Source organism: Cherax quadricarinatus, chromosome 82 (assembly GCF_038502225.1).
Source record: "Cherax quadricarinatus isolate ZL_2023a chromosome 82, ASM3850222v1, whole genome shotgun sequence".
Taxonomy (NCBI): domain Eukaryota; kingdom Metazoa; phylum Arthropoda; class Malacostraca; order Decapoda; family Parastacidae; genus Cherax; species Cherax quadricarinatus.
Genome location: NC_091373.1, coordinates 10519691 through 10542190, shown reverse-complemented (window position 1 = coordinate 10542190; position 22500 = coordinate 10519691). Strand labels below are relative to the sequence as shown.

Sequence of the window (22500 nt, the reverse complement as noted above, 5' to 3'; positions counted from 1 at the left end):
AAGATGGCGGTGTACCTATTAGAGGGCAGAGGAGATTACAGTTCATCTGATAACAGCAATAATAACACAGGACTGAACAATAGCAGTAGCAGCGTAATGTTTGCCAAACTCTCCATATAAAAAAATAATGTTTTTGTTAGATTATTTTCTTTATTATATTTTTAATTATTAAAAGGCCCATTTATGCAGATATGATGTCGCTAATCTTTAACACTTTTTTGTAAAATAATATATTTTTAAAGGATTTCTTCACACACACACACACACACACACATATACACACACATATACACACACATATACACACACACATACACACATATACACACATATACACACATACACACACACACACACACACACACACACACATCGGGGCCAGGAGCTGAGTCTCGACCCCTGCAACCACAATTAGGTGAGTACATATACGGGAACGACATGACAGAAGGAATAAACTCTGAGGTGTCACTGTTTGCAGATGACGTGAAGTTGATGAGAAGAATTCATTCGATCGAAGACCAGGCAGAACTACAAAGGGATCTGGACAGGCTGCAGACCTGGTCCAGCAATTGGCTCCTGGAGTTCAATCCCACCAAGTGCAAAGTCATGAAGACTGGGGAAGGGCAAAGAAGACCGCAGACGGAGTACAGTCTAGGGGGCCAGAGACTACAAACCTCACTCAAGGAAAAAGATCTTGGGGTGAGTATAACACCAGGCACATCTCCTGAAGCGCACATCAACCAAATAACTGCTGCAGCATATGGGCCCCTTGCAAACCTCAGAACAGCATTCCGACATCTTAATAAGGAGTCGTTCAGGACCCTGTACACCGTGTACGTTAGGCCCATATTGGAGTATGCGGCACCAGTTTGGAACCCACACCTAGCCAAGCATGTAAAGAAACTAGAGAAAGTGCAAAGGTTTGCCACAAGACTAGTCCCAGAGCTAAGAGGTATGTCCTACGAGGAGAGGTTAAGGGAAATCAACCTGACGACACTGGAGGACAGGAGAGATAGGGAAGACATAATAACGACTTACAAAATACTGAGAGGAATTGACAAGGTGGACAAAGACAGAATGTTCCAGAGACTGGACACAGCAACAAGGGGACACAGTTGGAAGCTGAAGACACAGATGAATCACAGGGATGTTAGGAAGTATTTCTTCAGCCACAGAGTAGTCAGGAAGTGGAATAGTTTGGGAAGAGATGTAGTGGAGGCAGGATCCATACATAGCTTTAAGCAGAGGTACGATGAAGCTCATGGTTCAGGGAGAGTGACCTAGTGGCGACCAGTGAAGAGGCGGGGGCCAGGAGCTTGGACTCGACCCCTGCAACCTCAACTAGGTGAGTACAACTGAGTACACACACACACACACACACACGTGTGTGCGTGTGTGTGTGTGTGTGTGTGTGTGTGTGTGTGTGTGTGTGTGTGTGTGTGTGTGTGTGTGTGTGTGTGTGTGTACTTTTCTAAGTGCAGTCATACCAACAGCACAGTAGCAACATCAGTCTTCAGGCATCGCCACCACTGCCAACATCACTCTTACACCCCTCCCTCCACTCCTTTCCCCAGGACAGCCTTCGCATGTTCATGCTGCTGTGATCTCTCTCATTAAGTAAACAGAGTGGGTTGTGCCACACAGTGCCCAGACTCCTTGTCCCATCTAACCCCCCCTCTTCCCCCTATTCTTTGACTATCTATATGTACCTTCGACAAAGAGTAATACATATACATATGCGCGCGCGCACACACACGCACATGCACACGCACACGCACACGCACACACACACATACGTCGTGAAGCTAATGCGAAGAATTCAATCGGATGAGGATCAGGGAGGACTACAAAGGAATCTGGGCAGGCTGCAAGCCTGGTCCAACAACTAGCTCCTGGAGTTTTGCCACACCAAGTGCAAAGTCATGAAGACTGTGCAAGGAAGACCACAGAAAGAGTATAGTCTAAGGGGTCAATGACTGCAAACCTCGCTCAAGGAAATGGATCCCGGGTCGAGTATAATAACGAGCATATCTCCTGAGGTGCACATCAACCAAATAACTGCTGTAGCATAAAGGGCGCATGGGAAAGCCAAGAATAGCTTTTCGACCTTAGTAAGGAATCGTTCAAGACTGTGTACTTTGTACGTCAGGCCCCTATTGGAGTATGCATCACCAGTATGACACCCACACCTGGTCAAGCACGTCAAGAAATTAGAGAACGTGCAAAGGTTTGCAACAAGACTAGTTCAGGAGCTAAGGGATATGTCCTACTAGGAGAGGTTAAGCGAAATCGATCGGACGACACTGGAGAACGGGTGGGATGGTGGGGGGGGGGTATATAATAAAGACATAAAATGCTGAGAGGAATTGACAAGGTGGATATTGACAGGATGTTTCAGAGATGTAACAGAGCAACAAGGGGTCACACCTGGAAGTTGAAGACTCAGATGAGACACATGGAAGTTACGAAGTATTTCTTCAGTCACAGAGTTGTCATTAAGTGGAACAACATGGAGAGTGATGTAGTGGAGGCAGGCTCCATACATAGCTTTAAGAAGAGATACAATAAAGCTCATGGAGCAGGGAGAGTGGGGACATAGCAGCGAACAGCGACGAGGCAGGGCCATTAGCTGTGATTCGATCCCTGCAATCACAAATAGGTATGTACACACACACACACACACACACACACACACACACACACACACACGAGATTGTAAATTTTCAGAGAATAGGGGGGTACTCGAAGGGGAGAAACCGACCAATCAAGCTGATTCTCAGGACGGAAACAGTGCGGAACAGGATCCTCCAAGAGAAACCACGATTGAAATACTCGGAAGAGTACAAGAGGGTGTTCCTAGACAGAGACAGAACAAAATCAGAACGACAGCAGCTGAGGGAGAGGACAAAAAAGCGAAAGGAGCTAGGAAAAGAAACAAGGAGGGAACCAGTAGAGGTCAGTCAGAGCAGAACAGACAGCAAGGGCAAGCACACACACAACTATTCTCAGAACCATACAACCTATCACACCATCCCAACACACACTACAATCCATACCCACAGCCTCCACCCAACACCGAGCTATAGAATCCCACAGTATGCCACCAGGTCTCCCACCCTCACAGGCCCCCCAACCCACAGTGTTGGAAAGGAAACTGAAGGTATGGTACACAAACGCTGATGGAATAACAAATAACTGGGAGGAGTGGCATGAAAGAGTCAAAGAAACATCACCGGACATCATAGCTCTCACAGAAACCAAGCTTACAGGTATGATAACAGATGCCATCTTTCCAACGGGATACCAAATCCTGAGGAAAGACAGAGGGAACAGGGGGGGTGGAGGAGTGGCGTTGCTGATCAAAAATCGCTGGAATTTTGATGAGCTGGAGAGAGGAGACAGCGGAGAAGAAAGTGATTACATAGCGGGAACACTTCACTCTGGAGGTCCCAAGGTGGTAATAGCAGTGATGTATAACCCACCACAGAACAGCAGGAGGCCAAGGCAAGAGTACGACGAGAGCAATAGAGCGATGGTTGACACTGGCTAGAGTGGCCAGAAGAGCTCATGCATGCAGGGCAAAGCTCCTGATCATGGGTGACTTTAACCACAAGGAGATCGATTGGGAGAACTTGGACCCACATGGGGGCCAGGATACATGGAGGGCTAAGATGATGGAGGTGGTACTGGAAAACTTCATGTGCCAACATGTAAGGGACACTACAAGAGAGAGAGAGGAGGGGATGAACCAGCAAGGCTGGACTTAGTATTCACCTTGAGTAGTGCAGATATCGAGGACATCACATATGAAAGACCCCTTGGGGCAGGTGACCATGTGGTTTTAAGCTTCGAATACACAGTAGAGCTAGAAGTGGAGGGAGAAGCAGGAAGGCCAGGACGAATGAAGCCAAACTACAAGAAAGGGGACTACACAGGAATGAGGAACTACCTGAACGGGGTTCAGTGGGACAGAGAACTGGCAGGGAAGCCAGTTAATGAGATGATGGAATATGTAGCAACAAAATGCAAGGAGGCTGAGGAGAGGTTTGTACCCAAGGGTAACAGGATTAATGAAAAAGCCAGGATGAGCCCATGGTTTACCCAAAGGTGCAGGGAGGCAAAAACCAAGTGTGCTAGGGAATGGAAGAAATATAGAAGGCAAAGGACCCAGGAGAATAAGGAGAACAGTCGTAGAGCCAGAAACGAATATGCACAGATAAGAAGGGAGGCCCAAAGACAATATGAAAATGACATAGCAGCGAAAGCCAAATCTGACCCGAAACTGTTGTACAGCCACACCAGGAGGAAAACAACAGTCAAGGACCAGGTAATCAGGCTAAGGAAGGAAGGAGGAGAGACAACAAGAAATGACCGTGAAGTATGTGAAGAACTCAACAAGAGATTCAAAGAAGTGTTCACAGAGGAGACAGAAGGGACTCCAGAAAGACGGAGAGGTGGGGCACACCACCAAGTGCTGGACACAGTGCACACAACCGAGGAAGAAGTGAAGAGGCTTCTGAGTGAGCTAGATACCTCAAAGGCAATGGGGCCAGATAACATCTCCCCATGGGTATTGAGAGAGGGAGCAGAGGCGCTATGTATACCCCTAACAACAATATTCAATACATCTATCGAAACAGGGAGATTGCCTGAGGCATGGAAGACAGCAAATGTAGTCCCAATCTTTAAAAAAGGAGACAGACATGAAGCATTAAACTACAGACCAGTGTCACTGACATGTATAGTATGCAAAATCATGGAGAAGATTATCAGGAGAAGAGTGGTGGAACACCTAGAAAGGAATGATCTCATCAACAGCAGCCAACATGGTTTCAGGGACGGGAAATCCTGTGTCACAAACCTACTGGAGTTCTATGACATGGTGACAGCAGTAAGACAAGAGAGAGAGGGGTGGGTGGATTGCATTTTCTTGGACTGCAAGAAGGCGTTTGACACAGTTCCACACAAGAGATTGGTGCAAAAACTGGAGGACCAAGCAGGGATAACAGGGAAGGCACTACAATGGATCAGGGAATACTTGTCAGGAAGACAGCAGCGAGTCATGGTACGTGGCGAGGTGTCAGAGTGGGCACCTGTGACCAGCGGGGTCCCGCAGGGGTCAGTCCTAGGACCAGTGCTGTTTCTGGTATTTGTGAACGACATGACGGAAGGAATAGACTCTGAGGTGTCCCTGTTTGCAGATGACGTGAAGTTGATGAGAAGAATTCACTCGATCGAAGACCAGGCAGAACTACAAAGGGATCTGGACAGGCTGCAGACCTGGTCCAGCAATTGGCTCCTGGAGTTCAATCCCACCAAATGCAAAGTCATGAAGATTGGGGAAGGGCAAAGAAGGCCGCAGACGGAGTACAGTCTAGGGGGTCAGAGACTACAAACCTCACTCAAGGAAAAAGATCTTGGGGTGAGTATAACACCAGTCACATCTCCTGAAGCGCACATCAACCAAATAACTGCTGCAGCATATGGGCGCCTAGCAAACCTCAGAACAGCATTCCGACATCTTAATAAGGAATCATTCAGGACCCTGTACACCGTGTACGTTAGGCCCATATTGGAGTATGCGGCACCAGTTTGGAACCCACACCTAGCCAAGCACGTGAAGAAACTAGAGAAAGTGCAAAGGTTTGCAACAAGACTAGTCCCAGAGCTAAGAGGTATGTCCTACGAGGAGAGGTTAAGGGAAATCAACCTGACGACACTGGAGGACAGGAGAGATAGGGGGGACATGATAACGACATACAAAATACTGAGAGGAATTGACAAGGTGGACAAAGACAGGATGTTCCAGAGATTGGACACAGTAACAAGGGGACACAGTTGGAAGCTGAAGACACAGATGAATCACAGGGATGTTAGGAAGTATTTCTTCAGCCACAGAGTAGTCAGTAAGTGGAATAGTTTGGGAAGCGATGTAGTGGAGGCAGGATCCATACATAGCTTTAAGCAGAGGTATGATAAAGCTCACGGCTCAGGGAGAGTGACCTAGTAGCGATCAGTGAAGAGGCGGGGCCAGGAGCTCGGACTCGACCCCCGCAACCTCAACTAGGTGAGTACAACTAGGTGAGTACACACACACACACACACACACTCTATCGATAAATACTTTTGACAAAACCTAACTAATGCAATACAGACACAAGAACACTCAGATCGTCAACAGGTATCGAGAGAGAGGCACAATAGAATTAAATTTAAAAAATGTTATAACATGGAAGCTAAAAAAAAAAATGGCTAGCTCAGTAGTATAAATTGTATTAACATATTGAGTCTTAAGTGAAGTGAATAACCCAAAGAAATCATAAATAAATAATTATTATGTAAATCAAATTGTAAAATTTGTGTACTGTATTGACAAATTTTAAAACAGCTTTAAGTTAGGTGGAAGATTAAATACGTCCGATTAAAATTTACATGATCGTGTCCGCACCAAAAGAAGCATGTGGAGAAAACAGAAAAGGTGAAACTCATAATGTCACAGAAAGAGTTTAAAAACTAACACTGCCCACCATTACTTATAGAAGAAGAGAAAAATCTAAATACTCAATTCTCCTTAAGTTCCTCTACCTACGTTGCTTACACAATGTTTCATTACGCTTCTCCTTACTTTGCTTTTCTATCCTCACTTCGTGAAATCCACGAGAATATATCTTTTTAGCCTGTATTATTTTTTTTCAGATGCATTTTATAACCTTACACTGTCTTATGCCCCTCCTTGCACGTCATCTTTCCTGTGTCACAGGTAATAAGGAAGCTTAACATTAATTAAAATGAAGAATTACGTGTTAGTGAGGGTGAAAGTGAGCATGGAAATGGTGTGGTCATGTGACAGGTTGAGAGCTACACACCTGAGGTAGCCAGCAATCATGTTATGCTGAGATTAGTAAACAACGCCAATAGTCCGTGAAACGAAATAGCGCTTGGTGTGCCTCAAGTTCAGTAATTACTAGGGGGAGTGCCAACGAGGTAGGGAAAGAGGGCTGTTGGAGAGAGTGAGGAAGGTGGGAGAGGAGGGAGTGAGGAAGAGAGGCAGGGAGGGAGAGTGTGTATACTTGTGGTGGAGTATAGCACACCTTTCCTCCCTGCCCTGTGCGCCACCTTTGCCTCTTACTGCCAACAGGAGAAATTTATCCCCACCGTTTTCCCCTCTTTTTACGTAGCATTTGATGGGAGGAACTCAACACGCCGGCTCTCCAGTTGCGTCCACAGATCTCCATAAAAATCGAGAAAAACACTCCGAAACCTTCATCCTCTTGTGGATAACCAAATATTAAAGAAAGGAAAGACTGAAGTGGGTAGCGGCATCCGTCAACGGGTGTGGTGTGTGAGGGGTGTTGGCGGCGGCCAGGCCAGAGTGTGTCCCCGACCGCTGTCGTAGACGCACGCAGTCCCTCCTCCCTCACCCCACGTCACGCGTCCAACTTTCCTCCCCTCATACAAGACGCCATAATAACGTCGATTAAACTACGCTCTGCTCCACCCTGTCGTGTGCTTACCGCACCACCTGCAGACAATGGCTACAATTTCTACTCTCTGAAAGTCTCAAACATATCTTAGTGGATTACCGAAGGATTATTTTTGAGTAATTTCGTGACGTAATGTGATATTCTTATTTAATTTATTGGGAGTGTGCCAGGCATAATATTGTGTTATAAAATAAATTTTAATATCCTTTACTGCCTAAAAATTTACCTAAGAAACAATTCTCTAACTTGGGAAATCATTCAGTTTTAATGCTTGGTAAAGGTTACAAGTTTTCACAAATATAAAAAATATGGAAGTGTCAAACTTTGAGAATTTCACAATACACTCAGTGACATAAGTATTTAAAGGGAAATTTAAGCACGAAGATAAGTTGGCTTTTACTGCTAAACTGAACCCAAGTTAAACGCATTAAATTTACCATACTAAATATTTACTTATAAAAATCTGCATAAACCATTCAATTTAATGTCCCAATATCTTTAAGAAGCAAGCAAGGTTTATTAAATATAAAAGGTTTATTAAACATACAGGAACTACGGACACCTGGTTGGTAAAACTTCATATAGGATAAGAAAGAAGCAACTATCAAGTGTCAGTGATAAAGGAGGAGAAAACCAACAAGAAGAAAATTTAAGGAAATCTAAGATTACGCGAATAAAAGTCTTGCAGAGCAAAAATCTAGAACATCATTGAGTAGTGTGTGTGTGTGTGTGTGTGTGTGTGTGTGTGTGTGTGTGTGTGTGTGTGTGTGTGTGTGTGTGTGTGTGTCTGTGTGGTGTTGGAACTCACCAGTTTACGGTTCAGGGGGTCTACTCTTAGCTGCTGGACCTGTCGTAATCTGCGAGGGGTGAGTCTCAGGATTGTGTGATCGGCGGTATGGGGATGTGAAGGTGTCTGCCCAAAACACCAGCCTCCCCAGAGAGCCTCGCCACATGTGGGCTGTTACAACACAGGTCACACACCCCACCAGCACCACCAATGGATACCTTTGTTACCTGCTAGCCCTACACAGGTGAGTACCGGTCATTACCTTCCATACAAAGAATTACAAAAAAGACATGATTTCTAAAATTGACGTTACAGCACAGGGCTAGAACAATTTGCAATAACCCACAATTCAGACTAAAAACTTTAGATGACATTTTGGTTCCGCTTGTACCCACTTTGAACTTAATGATGGTCCAGAACCGTCCATAACATCAAATCAAGTTTCCACTCCGAATTGTGGATATACGTTCAGTGATAAATTCCTAAATTACTAAAATTGCCCGAGGTTTTATATTAGACTTCCAGGCGTAATAACTGTTACTTGTTACAATACTCAGCCCAGATGGTCGAAGTTGACTACCTGTTGAGTACCTGTTGATGAGTCTGGGAGGATGGGACATCGTCCCCACAGTCTTGGTTTCAGATCAGGTCTCCTATCTGATTGCCTGATTCAGTAAGGCTGTGCTAGCAATCTACCAGTACTAGATATCTGCCCAGTACTAGCTTGTCATATTTCCTTGTTTACATGTTCTAAAAAATTAACATACCGTATTATGTATATAAATACAAATTATATATATATATATATATATATATATATATATATATAAACAAAAATAACTTACCGTCAATCCAAAGAGAGAGAGAGAGAGAGAGAGAGAGAGAGAGAGAGAGAGAGAGAGAGAGAGAGAGAGAGAGAGAGAGAGAGAGAGAGAGAGAGAAAGAGAGAAAGAAAGAGAGAGAGATGGAGAGAGAGAATATCGTGAAGTGGTTACCCAGTGGGTTCTGACTACCGAGAATGTCGCATCGTGTAACATATGGCTTGACAATAGCAAATCTAATAGCTACATCGCAAACTCTGATGTGTCTCCTCACCCAAGACCAATACCTTCGATAGAGAAGTTTTCAAAAGAAATTTCATGGTCTCTTGGCTGATAAAGAAGTCTATTTACTCTTGGGAACGACTCGTCGCACTGTTGAGCATCTTCCTGACCGCTCGAGGGGAAAGGAATATTTCCCATTCTTTTCTGAAGTTGTAGGCTGAGGCAAGACTAAGACAAGTGCTGCAATAAGCGGAACTGTCTAGCGATTACAAGACGCTGGATCGAGTTATATAACTCCTTGTGCTGAATGGCTTAGATTTAGCGCCTAATTATATAATAATAATAATAATAATAATAATAATAATAATAATAATAATAAAAATAATAATTGGAAGGTCAGTCAGAAAACCCATAACATGACATACACAAAAGCTCTGGTATTCTGTTCAACACAGGTTTTATTATCTTCTCTAAATATTTTTTATTAACTGACAAATATCGTCAAAACTTCGTTTTCATTAAATAGACATAAAAAGAAGCATGAAAACTATAGAATTAATAGGACACAATTAGCTGCTGCTTAAACCATTAGTCCACAATGACTACAATTTCCAATACCGTCATTAACATCAGCTATCTGAAATTCCGGCAAAAGTTCAGGTAGGAGAGTTCTAAATTCAGTCGTTGTCGTTATTAGCACGACAGGACCGGCACGGAAGACATTTATTAAGTTACAGCTAAAATATTCATTGATATATTCTTAGCTTAAAAATTGTGCTAGAATAAGATTAAAATATATGTGATTTATTACTGATTTTCCACTGTATATATAGTGCCAGCTGGATTATTAAGTAATTTCTTTTATAGCTCCAGCTGAATTATAAATATTTTTTTTTAGTTAGCTATGCATTTGTACTTTGAAGTTCCTGTTTGTAAGTCATTAGTACTGGTGATACCAGTAGAAGAAATCTTCAGTTATAATTATTTTATAGATGTGTACACTCACTAGTTTGTGGTTACTGGGTTGACTGTCAGCATCTGGTCCCACCTCTTAACTACCATTCGACTGTTTTCCCAATTTTTTTTTTGTGTTTGTGTGTACTCACCTAGCTGTGGTTGCAGGGGTCGAGTCATGGCTCCTGAACCTGTGTGTGTGTGTGTGTATTTCGTTGTGTACGTGTGTTTGTACTTGCCTATGCGCGTGTGGTGTGTGTAATGTACTCACTTAGTTGTGGTTACAGGGGTCGAGTCATAGATCCTGGCCCCGCCTCTTCACTGGCCGCTACTGGGTCACTCTCCCCTCACCATGAGCTTTATCATACCTCTGCTTAAAGCTATGAATGGATCCTGCCGCCACTATATCGCTTCCCTAACTGTTCCACTTCCTGACTCCTCTGTGACTGAAGAAATACTTCCAAGTGTGTGTGTGTGTGTGTGTGTGTGTGTGTGTGTGTGTGTGTGTGTGTGTGTGTGTGTGTGTGGCATGTGTGTGTGTGTGGCATGTGTGTGTGTGTGGCATGTGTGTGTGGCATGTGCGTGTGTGTGTGTGGCATGTGTGTGTGTGTGTGTGTGTGTCTGTGGCATGTGTGTGTGGTGTGTGTTGTGTGTGTGTTGTGTGTGTGTTGTGTGTGTGTTGTGTGTTGTGTGTGTTGTGTGTGTGTTGTGTGTGTGTTGTGTGTTGTGTGTGTTGTGTGTGTTGTGTGTGTGTTGTGTGTGTGTTGTGTGTGTGTTGTGTGTGTGTTGTGTGTGTGTTGTGTGTGTGTTGTGTATGTGTTGTGTATGTGTTGTGTGTGTGTTGTGTGTGTGTTGTATATGTGTTGTGTGTGTGTTGTGTGTGTGTGTGTGTGTGTGTGTGTGTGTGTGTGTGTGTGTGTGTGTGTGTGTGTGTGTGTGTGTGTGTGTATAATAAATATCGACTGACTTTAATGATTCTAAGTTTCTTTATCCCGATCATGCCTTGTCTTGAAACTGTGCAATGCGTTTGACTGAAAATGTTTCCTAATGTCCTTGTGGTTTACTTGTGGGCTTAACTGATTCCACTTTTGCTTCACAATGTCTTTTTTGAGGCTTTGTTGGATGCTATATCCTTAGGGTTTGGCTGTGCAGATAGTCCCTCGTACGTGCACATAGGTGTCTGGCCCTCTTCTTTTCCTAACAATATTTACTTTGAGACAATTCTCTCCTGACTGAATTTTGGACACACATATTCATCCATATTTACCTGCTCAGAATCCTGTTCCTCTCTATGCATTTTCCTCGGTACCACCGACTGTTTTCTATATTACAATTGTGAGTTCTCAGCTTCTGTCTCTTGGGATGAAGATTATTTTTCTTAAGAATAAGGTGTCTGCTGATACGTCGGTAAAGTTTTTATAAAAGTTTAACATGGAGGATATGAAACCATACCATGGGCTGGGACAGAACCCGCGATCAGAAAGTCAAAACTGCAGATCGATGCGTTAGCCACTAGTTCAATGGTCGAGAAGACATGAGAAATGGCTGTGTGAAGAACTCAGAACCAAACCTAACATACTCGGCGCACGTCACAATCTATAGTTTGATGGCAGATCAAGATTTTCAAGTTACATGTAAAAATGTTCCTACCTAAAACACGAGTGTGTGGAACAATTCACATGCCAGGTTACAGCTGAGGAGAGGATGCTTCTTCCTTCTGGCATGTTAACTCTCAGCTGTAACTTGATAATGGTCCAAGACGAACCGAAACACCTAAAGTTTCCTTTTCACAGTGTGAGGTATTTCTGAACTGCCCTGTGGACTTAGTTTGACAAACAGGCAAAGAATTAGGTGTAACAATTCAGCAACATTTTCCCATTTCCAAGAGCAGTTTTCAGTTTAATTTTTTGACTCATCACGAAAACATAAATGCACAGAACTGGCAAGCCACCTAAGGACATAGCAATCCATATACGGATGCCACCAACAGATTATGGACGTTGCAACCTTCACTCTGCGCCCTCACCTCCAACATATCAACATAGAGACCACACTGTAACTTCCTGCATGTTTATACTGTTGTTCCCTGTCGCCTTCTTGGCGACCATTGTCATGAGAATGGTCACTGACGCCTGACGTTTGTCACCTGGTTCCTGCGTCCGTCTTGTTGAGCTGTCATAGCCTCCCACTAAGGACCTCAGGGAGGTGAGGAAGAGGAAAAGGAGGACGACAAAGACGAACGAGGAGGAATGGAAGGCTGAGGAAAGGCGCTGGATAAAGTGAATGAGGTGGAGAAGTGGATAAATTGAAGAAGGAAGAGAGGAGGGAGATGAAGTGAATAGGAGGTATATAAGGTGAAAGAGTGAGGGACGGATAAGATACCCTTCTCTTCCTTGTATAAAGTCTGATTATCTTCCATTTCCCCTGGGTAATATGACCCGTGTGTGTTTCACTCTTCCCAATGAATATATGAGAAATAAAGGATAATAAGGAAAATGTAATAAAATCGGACTTATGGCATATATATATATATATATATATATATATATATATATATATATATATATATATATATATATATATATATATATATATATATATATATATATATCTGAATGTAAGAGTTGATACAGTAGCAGGAGAGGTAATGAGAGCAATAAATGTCAATAGCAAAGATGTGAAAAAAATTAAAGAACAACTTTGGGAAAAAAACATAAATCGAAGTAAGAATTATACTGACAAACTGAAATGAATCAAAACGCAAATTATATATATCTGCTGGTATGGTAGTGGGGTGTGGCCGAATTTTTGATCATTGCCAGGTTAATTTCGTTTAGGTTATTGCAATATTAATGCTTGTGGGAGTTTTCTAATGCTATAATAAACATTCTTCTGGCTTTGGGCACTGTTGTGCCTGGGAGCACTTCCAGTATCCTTTCTCTCTCTCTCTCTCTCTCTCTCTCTCTCCCTCTCTCTCTCTCTCTCTCTCTCTCTCTCTCTCTCTCTCTCTTCCTTACTCACTGACTCCATGTGAAGACGTCCTTTGGGAACTTACTTGCTTGGACATCCTCCTTTTTTCTGCAATTTTGCAATCTCCTGATGTGTTGACTATATATATATATATATATATATATATATATATATATATATATATATATATATATATATATATATATATATATATATATATATTTCTTTCAACACACCGGCCGTATCCCACCGAGGCAAGGTGGCCCAAAAGGAAAAACGAAAGTTTCTCCTTTTACATTTAGTAATATATACAGGAGAAGGGGTTACTAGCCCCTTGCTCCCAGCATTTTAGTTGCCTCTTACAACACGCATGGCTTACGGAGGAAGAATTCTATTCCACTTCCCCATGGAGGTAAGAGGAAATAAACAAGACAAAGTACTAGAAAGAAAATAGAAGAAAACTCAAAGGGGTGTGTATATATATGCTTGCACATGTATGTGTAGTGTGACCTAAGTGTAAGTACAAGTAGCAAGATGTACCTGAAATCCTGCATGTTTATGAGACAGAAAAAAGGACACCAGCAATCCTATCATCATGTAAAACAATTACAGGCTTTCGTTTTACACTCACTTGACAGGACGTTAGTACCTTCCTGGGCGGCTCCTGTCTACCAACCTACTACCTAGAATATATATATATATATAGATATATATATAGATATATATATATATATATATATATATATATATATCCCTTCCACATGTAGAGAGGATGGAACGAAATGGAATGACTTCGAGAGTGTATAAATCTGTACCGGGGGGAAAGCGGGGTAGGAGTCAGCCAAGGAAAGGTTGGAGGGAGAGGGTAAAGGTTGTTTTGTGTGCTAGGGGCTTGGACTTCTTAGAACGTGTTAGATAGGAGAAAATGGAGACAAATGGTTTTTAGGACTTGACGTGTTGTTGGAGTGTAATCAAGGTAACATCTAAGAAGGGATTCAGGGAAACCGGCAGGCCTGACTGGATTCCTGGAGATGGGAAGTACAGTGCCGGCACTCTGAAGGAGGGGTGTTAATGTTGCAGTTTTATAACTGTAATGTTAGCATGGCTCTGGCAAGACAGTGATGGAGTGAATGATAAGAATTTTTCTTTGTCGGGTCACTCTACCTTGGTGAGAAACGGCCGATGTGTTATTAATAAGAAAATAATAATTATATATATTGTAGGGTAACCCAGAAAAGAAGAAGCATTGTCACCATCACTCATTCCAACACTGTCTTGCCAGAGGGGTTGCCGATACTACAGCTCAAAACTGCAAATATCCCCACCCCTCCTTCAGAGTTCAGGAACTATACTACCCACCTCTAGGACTCAAGTCCGGATAACCTGTTTCCTTGAATCCCTTAATAAATGTTACTTTGCTCCCACCTCAACAGCACGTCAATCCATAAAAACCACTTGCCAACACTCCGGTCTTATACGTTCACACACACGTTTACGGAATGTCTTAACTCCTCTCAAACAAAACCTTCTTTACCCCCTTCCCTCCAACCTTTCGTAGGAGGACCCCTGCCCAGACTTTCATCCACTACCGATTTAAACGCCCTTCAATCATCCTATTTTATTCCATCCTCTCTAAATGTCCGAACCATCCCAACAACTTCAGCCCTCTGGATAATACTTTTAGTAATGCCGCACCTCCTCCTAATATCCAAGCTAGAACAATAAGGCGATAAGTTAAATGAAGAGGGAAAGACAAGAGTTAATGAAAAAGAACTGTCTAATTCGTAAAAGAATTACGACGGAGAGACCCGAAGTATTAGAAGGTGATTGAATATAATCAAGAGTAAACTAAGAAAGTCGAAGAACCACTGACTCCCTTCTGTTTCTCTTAAGAAATAAGCAATCAGGGGAAAGACAGAGAAACAATAACCAGAGAAGGAGAATTAATGAAGCCACGATAAAAATAAAAATAAAACAACTTGCAGAATGAAAACAATACAGTTCAGAAAATAACAGCAATAAAAATAGATTGAGGACAATCGAATGTGAACCAAGAGGAAGTGAGTCAATGGAAAGCAAGAGGGAGGAGAACAATAAGGACCGGAAAAACAAAGCAAAAGACGGAAAATGTGTAACCACGAGAAGAATATTGAATAGACTGGTGAATAATGTAAATTCGAGTAATGAAGCGTGATCAGCGACTCACGTAATTGCTTGGGTAAAGGCAGGGAAGAGATCACACTCACAATAGGTTATACCTTTAAAATAACATTTATTATTACTTGTCAAACTCGTTCTAGACAGGTCTTACTCGTACCATGCCGAGTATGTATTTGTCCAGCCAAGTTCTTCATTACTGTAGTTCATTTTACTCATTTACAATTCTACTGTCAAAAAAAAAAACAAAATATACTATCAAACAACCAATGCTTTTTCTGAGCTGGCACTCAACCTCTAAATAATGTGACCTACACCTTAGTTGTTGACCCGAACTCTATGTAAACATGATCTCTACTCAGTTCTTGTACCTGTTGAAGAGAACATCAGCTGACGGTTGAAATATACAGCAAATAATTTATAATTTATCATCAATTTGTAGAATATCGATAAGACGGATAAAGACAGAAATGCAGTGTAATATGACCCTTTATTTCACCTTTGTATGGGCGAAACGTTGTCAATTAAGGATTGCGCTATGCTGCATTTGGATCTTTATCCATTATTCACTGGTTTATTTTTTGTTTTTCAGACAAATCATAATAAATTTAAAGAATGAACGTGCCTCTAACCCAAGGCCTAGTGTGTGATAATCCATCATTCTACCATTGTACTGTGGCAGCTACAACAGGCTCGACCACCATTTTTAAATTCAAATCTGTGGATTTCCATTACCAGTAGTATGGAGACCCGTCAGGACGCTTCTTGTTGCCTTTGGGTATGTGTTGTTGAGGTTCTCTTCGTGACGGACAGCGGGCGGTGACGAGGCTTTACTTAATGTGAATTTCTTCATGACACGCATTCTTTCTCTATTATCTACGGTAGTCAAGACCATGGAAGCTAACAAGGTCTTCTGGTGTACTGCTACAAATTCCGCGGTTATTCCTCCTCTAAATAAAACTTATAAGGTTATTTTTTTAAAGTTGTACCTTAGGCGTCTCCAAGTTCAGCTATTGTAAGTCACTGAAGAAAATTAAAAAACCTTCATAAACTACATAATTTTCACATGAATTCTATCCATAAGACCCTAAAACATAACAGATTCATCCTGATCTTCATTTAGTCTATACAGGTTATCATTAATTACCCTTCATTCATCTATATAAAATAGACATACACGCAATTGAGCAAATAATGTCTTTTTAGACAATTGCAAATGACATCTTTACTTTTTGATCCCAAATTACCCCAAATTACCTTGGAGTCCCTCTATAGACGATGCCAAACTTTCCCAAAGCACGTCGTTAGTTGCAGACGATCCCAAACTACCCCTTATTTTTCATCTAGACGATCCCAAACTATCGCGAGCCATGCCATTACTTTCAAGCTGGCCTCCCCTTTCTCACCTCCCGCATTTTATGATGACTGGGGAAAGGAGAGAGCGAGAAGAGTGTTTGAGAGAGAAAATAGGTTGGGAAAGGAACAAGAGGACGGTACAGAGAGGAGGGGGAAAAATGAGAGAGGAAAAGAGGAGTAGAGAATGATAAAGTAAAAAGGAGTCGAGTAAGAAGTAGAAAGTGAAGGAATTAAGAGTGGGAGGGAGGGAACTGACCGTAAGAGGGCGAAGATTCTCCTGTCACAAAAAAATATGTTTATTATACCCCCAGATCCTGTTTTTAGTGTATCTTTCGAGATAATTGTAACCAGTAACTCCTGCTACACATTACGTAACTTGAAGTTACGTTAATTAATTCTATTTACGTCACATATTTGTGAGATACTGCTATTGTGTGTGTGTGTGTGTGTGTGTGTGTGTGTGTGTGTGAAAGAGAGAGAGAGAGAGAGACTGTATGATTGCATGTCATGCTTAATAAAAAAAAGGTCGATTAAACAAGTCAAACTGTCTAATTATAACCTATTACGTTTACAACAAAGGCCATTAAGGATGGATTTCACCCGTACACCACCAATTAATAAACTTTAATTTCTTTAATCAATTCTAGGTATATAAGCAATGATAGATATACACCACTCGGTGTATATGCTCTGTAGGCGAGCTACGAAATTACTCTATTGTCTATCTTCTGTATCGATAGATACATAAGCATAAATTAAAAGCTGTAGCCTCCTACCCAACCTTGATACTATAACATATGTAATATAACTGAGTTAAATCCTACTAAGGCTTTCTATGGAGCACTGAGGTTTAGCAATGTACATCAGCGAAATTTATTTCTATGCGCATGACTTGTTTGGAAAAATTATCCTTTCTGAATAAGCATGATTTCTGCCTCAGTCTCAGGCACCTGACTTCAAGCACCGGAAGCCACCATTCTCAGCACCTGAAGTCACCAGTCTCGGCACTTGATGTCGCCTGTCACTGTCATCTGATCTCACCTGTCTCAGGTACCTGATCTCACCTAACGCACCTGGTCTCACCTGAAGGTACATTAGCATAATACATAAGTCTGCAGCTGCACGAATTACTTAGGCAAACTCAGAGTGCTGGTCCTAAGGGAAACACAAGTTTAAATCATTTTTATTTATTTCGAGTTTGGTGTTTGTGGTGTTTGTCATCGAGCGAGAGAAAGATATATAGAGATATTTGTGTGCTGATGCCAGAATCGCAGTCAAGAGTTATTCTGATCACGCTGAAGCAACAGTTATCAACGGGCTGAAGCAGTCAAAAGTTATTCCCACTGTTTGGCAGAAGAGTGTCAAGAGGTATTCTTATAGGTTGATGGGTGACCGTGAAGCAGGTTTTATCATATCAGCCAAACTTAAAAGTCCTCATCACTTATTTACAGGAGTCGAATATTCATCAGCTTTCTTTAAGATTTGAATGAAGGTAAATTTCGTGCCTGACGCCTGCTCTTGCCACAAGCTCTGCTTTCGATATATATGTTAATATGACGCGCAAAACCTGTGTGTTGGGTCTTTCGGCAGAGGTGGAGGCTCGATCCTCCGGCCGCTAATTATATATATATATATATATATATATATATATATATATATATATATATATATACAGAGAGAGAGAGAGATAGAGATAGAAAGAGAAATAGAGAGAAAGCGATTAAGAGACTGAGTGAGTTTGAAAAAATAGTTCGAATCCGGGAACTAAACACCGACATTACGGACCAAATTTGCCTTAATACCAGCCATTACACGAGAGCTAAGAGGCAAGCCAGATGACATCTCTTGCAAAAGTTGAACAGAAAGACTGCGTTTGACATGAATTACTGGAAAACAGATACAAATCTATTGTACATCGAGGAGCTGTACAATAGATTTGGGTCTTACGACGAATAAGTGTTTAGTTTTGAGTCTATGAGAATTTGCAATAAACAAATACGATTTATTTTTGCCGATTTCAGGGCAGACATCAATAGCAGGGCTTGTATAAATTTACATGTTAAGTAGAAAGTATTTAGTAGAATAAAAGTCACAACACCGTGGTAGGAACAAATCCAAAATTTGAACATAAAGACACAAGCTGAAGAAGAATAAGTTTGTTCAGTGTAGAGTTTTATGAAGTTGCACTGAGAAACTGAAATGTTCCAAAATAGATCGAAACATTGAATATTTTCAATCTGTTAGATTCATTCAAGTTCTTGTGGATATATATATATATATATATATATATATATATATATATATATATATATATATATATATATATATATATATATATATATATATATATCCTCTTGAAACTCAAACACATATTTCTATGATGCAGCAGAACAGAATCACCAGTCATAATGAAGAAGTGTCTTCTTTTTGCCATTAATTCTCATTTGCAAGAAATATTACAGAGTTCTTGAGGGTATGAAAGAAAATATTTTAGCATTCAAGAGGTTGAACATACTGGATACAGTGTACAGGATACAGGGTACAGAATACAGTGTACAGGATACTGGGTACAGAATACAGGGTACAGGATACTGGGTACAGAATACAGTGTACAGGATACTGGGTACAGGATACTGGGTACAGAATACAGTGTACAGGATACTGGGTACAGAATACAGGGTACAGGATACAGGCTAAAAGTACAGGATACAGGGTACAGGATATAGGATAGCCAAAATGAATATAGAACAATAAGATAAAATTAATGGAATTAATGGATTATAAAAAAATAATGGATTTTAAATTAAATGGTTTATAAATTAATGAATTATAAAGAAAAGAAAAATGCGCCTAATAGAACACATGAATTATACTCACAAATGAGAAATATAACTGGGAAACTCGGATACAGGTTACACAGGACATGTAAATCAGGGAAAAGCACACATTTCGAATATAAGACACAAATCAAGGGAGACCGAGAGTATATAAAACCAGAGAATTCTTAGGACACCCAAATTAGGGAAGACTGGGGAGACAAATTAAAGAAGACAGAGTACACAGGACACTCCCAGCTTCACACACACACACACACACACAAACACACACATACACACAAACCCAACACACTGGGTAATTGCGCAAGATATCTTTACATATAATGAAACAACAGGAATTTCTCATTTTCCGCGACGTTGCTCTCTCTCATGTTGCTCACTCATTCTGTTCACATAAGCTCCTCACTCAAGCTCATACATGTTCCTCATGTTGCTTATTCATGTTACTCTCATGTAATGAATGGTAAGTAGCTGAGAAACGATATCTTGAACACTAGTAGCATACTTGTATTTATATTATATATTGGGCTGGGTAGTTGAGAGGACCATAATGCACTACATTAGTTGAGAGCCGTGAAGGACTGCTGTAGCTGAAAGAACCTTGAAAAACTGCAGTAGCTGTGAGGGCCGCGAAGCACTACAGTAGTTGAGGGCCGTTATGCACTGCAGTAGTTGTGAGGGCCGCGAAGCACTACAGTAGTTGAGGGCCGTTATGCACTGCAGTAGTTGTGAGGGCCGCGAAGCACTACAGTAGAGGGCCGTTATGCACTGCAGTAGTTGTGAGGGCCGCGAAGCACTACAGTAGTTGAGGGCCGTTATGCACTGCAGTAGTTGTGAGGGCCGCGAAGCACTACAGTAGTTGAGGGCCGTTATGCACTGCAGTAGTTGTGAGGGCCGCGAAGCACTACAGTAGTTGAGGGCGTTATGCACTGCAGTAGTTGTGAGGGCCGCGAAAGATTGCAGTAACTGAGAGAACCGTGAAGCATTGCAATAGCTGAGAGAGTCGTTAAGCACTGTAGTTGCTGAGACAGCCACAGAGCAGTGCAGTAATAGCTAGAACAGTGAAGCATTGCATTGGGTCTCCTGGACTTAAGTTGGATTTTGGTGGGTTGATGGAACATATGTGTTTGCTTGTATCAAATGTATTAACAAATTCAAATTCAACTTCAGATATTGCAGCTATCGAACTGTAATATTTTGGATCTTTAACTTTCATCTTAGTAGAAAAATAGTCGGCAAACAAGAAAGATTTAACATTTTAGGGGGGAGTAGGTTGAGGCTTCTGCCGATCTGGAAAAGCAATTCTGTCAGTAGTGAAGCATCTCTGTGGGCACTGATTCCCATAGAGATGCTAGTTAGTCTCTCTTTTTTTTTTTTTTTTTTTTTTTTTTTTAAACAGGGTTTGACAAGGTTAAGGATCCCTATTGACAGCTATTTACAGGTTAAGGATTCCTAACTTTATTGGCAAGCTAAGAGCTGTTACCTACATCAGCTCATTTGAAAGCATTTTTGTTATGAGACATACAAGTAGGGAACAGGATGAAGTTGGAGCCATCTGTGGGCCAGCATTTTCATTTGATCAACTGACGTTATCTCGTTGACATCATTATGCTGTACGAATGTGTTCCATACTCGAGTCATCCTGGGTATGTATGATCTCAGATGGAGTGATGTTCTGGAGAAGGGTACAGCCAGAGTGAAGTTGCTGCTTTCTGCCCGTCTTGTGGCATAAAAGCTTGTTTCACGCTGTCCTCGAAGTGGATCCAAGTGTGGTATTTTGACAATATTAAAATTTTGTAATACACAGTAAGGCCACCCATATCCTCCTATGTTGAAGGCTCTGCTGAAATGACAGATCTATCCAGGATGGGTCCAGGCGAGACAGACGTCTTGTTTCCTGAGCCTCATCATCGCAGTCGCAGATGAGAGGGGCAGGCAAACCAAGAAAGTGGAGCATACCAAGGTGTGAGCGTACTTGTGCCTCGTACAGGATCTTGCAACCCCTACTGTCAAGCAGATGCGAGATACGGCGTAAAGTGCTGTGCTTCCTGGCTGCCTTGTTTGCAAGATTTGCCAACATGGTTCTTCATGGTTAGTTTGGAGTCAAATTTCACCTCAAGGATATCAACTTCTTCTCCAGGGTGCCATCGTCCCATTCATCCTACTACTGCGCCATTACCATCATGGTGCCTAGACGAACATCATTTGCGCTTTTTCAGGAAAAATGTTACTTGCCATCTATTTCCCAAGCTGATATAGCTTCAGCTGGTGATTGATGGAAGTGAGCAGCTGCATTTCTTCCTTGATAAGGGAATGCCAGTGTACAGTCGTTCAAAAGATGCATGTGATCTGGGATGAGATGAAGAAGGTCGTTGAAGTAGACATTCCATAACAGGACCCAGCACACTTCCTTGTGGAACGCTTGCCCCAATAGGATGCCTTGCTGCTGATTCCGTTCCGACGAGGACTCATACTTTAGAGATTCACTGATGAAGGTAATCGAGGAGACATATGTAGAGCCTGCAATTCCCAGTGCTTAGCGTTTACAGAGGCCCTGGTGCCACACCCGGTCGAAAGCGCCAGCAATGTCCAGTGCTACCACACAGCTGACTTTGATTCATCCAGTGACTGGTGCCACTTAGTGGAGAGGTTTAACAACAGATCAGCAGCAGAGTAAATCTTTCTGAAGCCATATTGACGATCACAAAGCAGTGAGTGGTAGTCAAAAATTCGTCATTTGTCTTTGGATTATTGTCTCAAGGATCTTACCAGTGATTGACAGGAGTGACACTGGTCTGTAGTTGCTGATTTCTGCTCTGCTCTTCTTTTTGTGAACAGGGGACTACATTTGCCTCTTTCATGGAGAGGGGCCATTATACTGTACTAGGCAGTGCTGAAAGATGCGAGTTAGA

General features: G+C 41.8%; 1 protein-coding gene and 1 long non-coding RNA gene across 2 annotated transcripts in view; one reads left to right on the top strand and one right to left on the bottom strand.

Moving 5' to 3' along the window:
- The window catches only part of LOC138855137 (uncharacterized), a 403243-nt gene that overhangs the window by 102280 nt on the left and 278463 nt on the right, over positions 1-22500 (bottom strand). The window lies entirely within an intron of this gene.
- LOC128702917 (uncharacterized) overlaps positions 7385-22500 on the top strand; it is a 275217-nt gene continuing 260101 nt past the window's right edge. Inside the window, exon 1 of the mRNA XM_070102592.1 lies at positions 7385-8515. The gene's annotated coding sequence lies outside the window, so the exon portion shown is untranslated. The remainder of the gene's footprint in view (positions 8516-22500) is intronic.